This window comes from Cotesia typhae, unplaced genomic scaffold (assembly GCF_013202065.1).
Source record: "Cotesia typhae breed Kobodo isofemale line unplaced genomic scaffold, CoteBio_Ctyphae scaffold_13, whole genome shotgun sequence".
NCBI classification, from domain to species: Eukaryota; Metazoa; Arthropoda; class Insecta; order Hymenoptera; family Braconidae; genus Cotesia; species Cotesia typhae.
The window spans coordinates 10,536,412-10,542,713 of record NW_027423774.1 but is presented as its reverse complement, the minus strand read 5'-3'; positions in this window follow the sequence as shown (position 1 = coordinate 10,542,713).

Below are 6,302 nucleotides of genomic sequence, written 5' to 3'. Positions count from 1 at the left end.
TACAGTGCCTTTATTCTCGAGTCAGATGTCAACATAACCTCACTTTATTTTCAACTTGATTTATTTTAATACTATATACATGTCAACACTTGTCACGCGCTTTAAATAGTTTAATTATTAGTTCTTTTTATAAAACAGCAATAATTATATAATTTTTTTCATTTTTTAACGTTATCTTAATTTATAAAATTTTCGCTCCCCCGTTTTTCGATACTACGAACGATTTTACTAATTTCGGTCGAATTTTTTATTTCGAAGTTGGTACTTTTCAATTTTCTGCGTATAGTATACCACCGAGTATTAGAGTTAGTCCGTTTCCATATAACGCCTGAGATCCTCTCCGGATAGTTACTCTGTTCCAGATTTTTTATTTTTAAGTTGGTACATTACATTTTGTGAGAATAGTATACTACTGTATAGTATCAGAGTTGTTCCATTCCCATTAAAAGTTTGATAAAATAGGCGGTTAATTCAAATCTAGTCTATTTAAAATTGTAATTTTATTCTATTTTAACGTTTGATTTTAATTATTATAATCAATATTATTGTTATCATTGTTTAACTTAATTATAATAATGAATATTTGTTGTAGACATTTGATGTAAATATATAGTGTGAATTGTTTTCATTACTTTTTCAGCTTTGAACTAGGATACTCCTAAATGTATCCAGCAGGTGTCACTATGTGCCAGAAAGGCGCGAATTTGAATTCATTTTAAATATTATATTAAAATTAATTCAAATTTATTGTACTCATACATAATCCTAATACATGCCCGGCTGTGAGCTGTATTGCTTTTAGATGCACCTGGCATGTCTGAAAAATTAAGCTGTTATTTTCAATTTAAATTTATTGATTATTTCTTTACATGTATTTGTAAAATAATTAACACAACTTTATTTTAGAAAACTTTTTATTATTTTATTATTTCTAATACTTGTATATTTCTGTCTTTATCATAATTATTGTTATAGAGTATTATTATTATTATTTTGTTATTAAATGCTCAGGGGGGTTATCCCCGGAGTCCGATTCTCCGAGGGCCCAGCTTGAGCTCCATCCGTTACTGCTGGACCACTCCGCACAACAAGGCGGTTAGTGATCACAGCAGGCCAAAGTCATTTCCCTTAAGGGACGGAGAGAACCCAGTAAAACAGCCTTCTGCATCCTAACTGCCAAGAACTCAGCTTTTGATGAGCAAGCTGGAACTTTGGCAAGTGAGGATACAAAAGACTGTTTCATCCCTCCTAGGACGCCAACAATCAGGACGACAAGCTTGACACGGTAACCTGGGTAAAGTTTGCCAATTTCCAACAGGAGATCCTGATATATTTGTCTTTTGTGCTCTTCTTTGGCTGAGATGTTGTATTCAGCCGGGGCCGAGAACTCAATGACATAAATGTCACGAGTGGCCTTGTCGAAGAGCACAATATCAGGTTTGTTGTGATCTATCCGCCGGGTTGTTGCAAATGGCATGTTCCAATAAATTTTGCAACTGTCATTCTCAACAACCTGGGGAATATCTCCTGGCAAATAAGGCAGCACTGGTGTCACGTCAATACCGTAGCAATGACGAAGATAGTAGTACAGTACTCTCAGGGCAGCATTGTGACGCTGGATATATGCACCTCTCGCCAGCACTGGATATGCCGACAAAAGGTGCATAAGCGTCTCCGGATGTTGTCTACACCTCCTACAGGACGTGTCCGGAAGCTGCACATGGAGCACCTTGCTACGGTACTCAAGAGTGTTAATGACACCATCTTGGCAGGCAAATATGAACCCTTCAGTCTCGGACATCAGGCCCGCTGACTTTAAGAAGGAAAACGTCAGCTGGATGGACAAGCCATGATCACGCACGTGTTTAAAGAACACGCTGTGCATGGACTTGTCCATCAGTTCGCCAACGAGTAGTTTTTCCTCGGCGTTCTGATGACGCTCTTAAATTCCTCCTTTCGGAGTTCCATAAGAGCGTTTATTTCTCCAAGACCAAGGGTTCTTGCCGCATATATTGCTGCCTTATACAAGAATGACCCCTTATGCGCATTTTCATGTTTATGTACAATTTGCATAAGAAAGTCATCCTCGTCTGCAGTGAAATTGACAACTTCGTGAGTTAAACCCAGGACCAAACGGTCGTGAAGCCGCTCCAAACTCTGCAAACCTCTCCCACCGATGGACCGGGAGAGGTATAATCTGGCGAATGATGAATTGGGGTGCATGCTCCGATTCATATTAATGATCTTACGGGTTTTGATGTCGAGATCTCGTAAATCCTTTCGGGTCCATTTCAGGACACCGAAAGAGTATAGTAAGACTGGGACAGCGAGCATGTTAGTAGCTGAGACTTTGTTTTTGCCGGAAAGTTCGGAGGACCAAATTTTCCGGAGTCTCCTAACATATAGAGTATTATTATTATTATTATTATTATTATTAATATTATTATTATTATTATTATTGTTATTGTTATAGTTATGAAGATTATTATTTAATTAATCTAACATCCGGCCCTCAGTCGAAGGAATTCTAAGTCAACACATAGCGACGACTAATATAAATTATAGTAGTTATAATTTCAAAAAACGCGGGAAATTTTAAAGTTAAAAATTCATATGAAATTTTATTATTATCATTGCAATAATAATAATAGCAATTATAATTCTTCCTGTTTAGAAACGGATGCTAAATTATTAGTTATTAAGAAAATTATTCATTTTTATTCCAAATAGCGCGCGAAAATTCAATTTTCAAAATTTCAATCAAAATTTTATTATTATATTTATAACATCTTATTCCTTGAAGGGGAAGGATGCTATACTAAAATAATAATTATTATTTGTTAATACCGATGTACATACACTATTTGTATGACTTGTATCGTTATAAGTCGACTAAAATTACGTACAGTAAGTCATTTAAGTGTTTCCAGGTACAAATCAAAATTTACTATCAATTTTAAATCACATTATTTTGTTTCGTTTGCTGATAAGACTATTGATTTCTCGACTGTTAATTTTAATAATAATATTATTAAGACAATGAATTGTGAAAAATTGCCGTAGTTAACAAACGATGGAAATTATCATGCGCAACAATCACTGGCTACCATTAATGATATCGAGTATAGGTTATATATACCAAGCACAAAAAGCTTGCAAAATATTGTGCGGTGACTTACTACATGGTGAATAATATAATGATCAGTAAGTAATTTTTTTCTCGACTTCTGTTTTTTTCCTTTGATGTAATTATTATCATTCTCTCTTTACAGTGAAGCACAACGAGAATAAGAGCGTAAAAGATGTGATTGTAACAAAAAATGCGAGATATTATGTATGTAACAACTATTTGTTAGTAAATTATGAATAGAACCCTCTACTAAGCCTGCCTATGTATATGGTTGATAAATCCATTTTTTTCAGTCTCTACAAGGGACAAATTTTAAATACTCTGTGAGAATGTAAAAACGAAAGAACAAATGCAACGTTTTTTATGAAATATGTAATTTCTGTATTTCTAAATGGCGGAAATTGTAATTAAAAAAAAATTTCAATGTAAATATAATTTCTAAAAAAAATCTTAAATTTACTTTGATGATTTTTTTAACTATCCGTTAAGAAAATCGAAGATTTTCAAAAATCGTGAAGTCATTGGTTTTACCTCGTGTTTCGAAAATCGAGTGCTCATCACGTCAAAAGAAGAAATTTTCACAAAAAGATGTAAAATCCGAACAAAAACAGTTCCACTGTAAAAAATTACGCCAAGTACACGTTCACAACTCTTGATTTACAAAAATGCCAAGGAGAAATTATCATTATATATATCACAGTATAATTTCTATAAGAATTTACTGTTAAGATTAATTTAAGAAAATCTAATTCAAAATTATTTTGAAACGATTTAAACTATTAAAAATATTAATAATTAATATTTAATAATTTACAATTCAGACAAAATAATATCATACTAAAGATTTACAATCCGCGTGATAATTATCCGTAGCAATAATTTTCATATTATTTTTCATGAAATATGACATAATTTTTATAATATCTTGGAGTAATTATACATTAAAATTAAAACTCTCATGTCACATAAAATCGCGAAATTACACGAAAAATCGTGATTAAAATTTTTTTTTTTTTTTTTTTTTTTTTTTTTAATTCGTAGTAACGATTCTCATTGATAGAGTTTTCAAGTTCGTTGCCGGAATCAATCTTCGAAAATGGACCTCCATCTTCCGACGTTAAGAAAATTACTTCCGTGAAAATATAATTAGAATAATTTTACTTTAATTCGTGTCCAGTGAGTTCCCAGTTTTTTTGAGGCGATCTGCACGTAGATTTGGTGCATAATAATGATGATCACTCCACAAGCAAAAAACATTTGATTAACATCACTGTATCATACATCAAACAAAAAACTTGATTTATATAAAATCAATAGTCCGTAGCAACATACTGATAATTTTTAAATTTTCATTACTGTTTAAATTAACTCCAAAAACTTCATTGAAGTAATTTATCAACTGCAGCATGAAAATCACAATTTAATTATATCAAATAATAAAATATTCCGTAGTAACTCTTTGTTTGAATTATTTTGATTTAATAATTCACAATAATTTATTAGAAGTATAGAATTAAAATATTTGTAAGTTGTATCATCACTGTTTTTATTATATTAAGTTAAACTTAACTTCATAAACATCGATGACATCACTGAATCACGATATTACGCGAAACAGTTTAATTTTTACAGAATAATGGTCCGTAGCAACACTTTTTAATTAAAATGAAATTTGAAAAATTCAATAAATTTATATTGAAAGTCACTTTTGTCAATTTTTAATAGTCACTTCGCGAATTCACCATGACATCCTGGTCACAGCACCACTGTTACGTTCCCAAATTTTGGGTGTAATTAAGTTTTACGTTTAAATAATTTATTTAAATGTCCAGATTTTGACCTCGTTAAGAAGTCGATAGACTCCAGGTGGGTCATGTCACTGATTTATCCGCGAAGTACTTTTTAAATATACATAATTTAATAATTCTCATTTTTAATTTATAAATAAAATATATTTTAATATTTTACTTTTGTTTTACCTGCCTACAGGTAGATAATGGGTAGAGTGCCTGAACGCTGGCTAGCGCTCTGGGTAATTTCACCAAGGTGAGAACAGCTAATAAGCGCTCTTACCCTGGGGGTAATAGTTAGGATATTTTTGGATAGGATACCCGAACGCTGGCTAGCGCTCGAGGTAAAGGAACCAGGGTGAAACGCTGATAAGCGCTCTCAACCCTGGTTGAAGGTTTTAATAAGTACCCATTTTAATCGATTGACAATTAAAAAAGAAGTATTTATTAATAAGGAATTGGCAGGTTCAGCCTCGGACCAGCAGAGATTCCTCCTCTGCTAAGCCCTCGGACTGACTGTTCCAGAGGAAGTCTGGAGACAGAAATATCATACAATACTAATTACAATGAGTTTTATAATGAATTTAAGCAACGTTGCATCTCAGGTTACCCTATGAGAACATCAACGCAGTCCAAAACCCACAACGTAGACTGTTTAGTCTACTAGGCTGCGTTGACGTTCTATAAATCTGTTATCTCGAGGTATTTCCGTTACGAAATACCTCGGATAATAATTAAATGATTTAAATAATTATTTAATGATTTTTAAAATAGATTTATAAAACTTTAAATAAATTTAAAATTTACGAGAACGTAACATATGTAATAAATGAAGATGAAGCCATCAACTATCCAATCGAATTTCTACACTCCTTGAATAAGCTTAACTTACTACCGCACAATTTACGCCTAAAGGTTGGCTCCGTAGTAATCATGCTTCGAAACATAAACCAACCAAAACTGTGCTACGGTAAGCATTTGGTGGTAAATAAATTGAAGAAAAATGTGATTTACACCATGATACTAAAAGGAAAATTCCACGGTGAGGAAGTTCTCATTTCGAGGATCCCGATGATCCCAACTGATATGCCGTGTGAATTTAAGCGACTTCTAATCCCAATCTGTCTGGCATTCGCCACGACCATTAACAAATCACAATGCCAATCCTTGAAAATTTGTGGTTTGAATCCGGAATACCCATGTTTTTCCCATGTTCAATTACATGCGGCATGTTCACGAGTCGGAAGTCCATCTGCGTTGTTCGATCTCGCGCCTGATAATCAAACAACAAATGTCGTGTATCACAAGGTACTTTACTGAAGAGTGCAACTTACGTACCAAAATACATGAACAACAAAGAATCATTGAAATACTTAATTTGT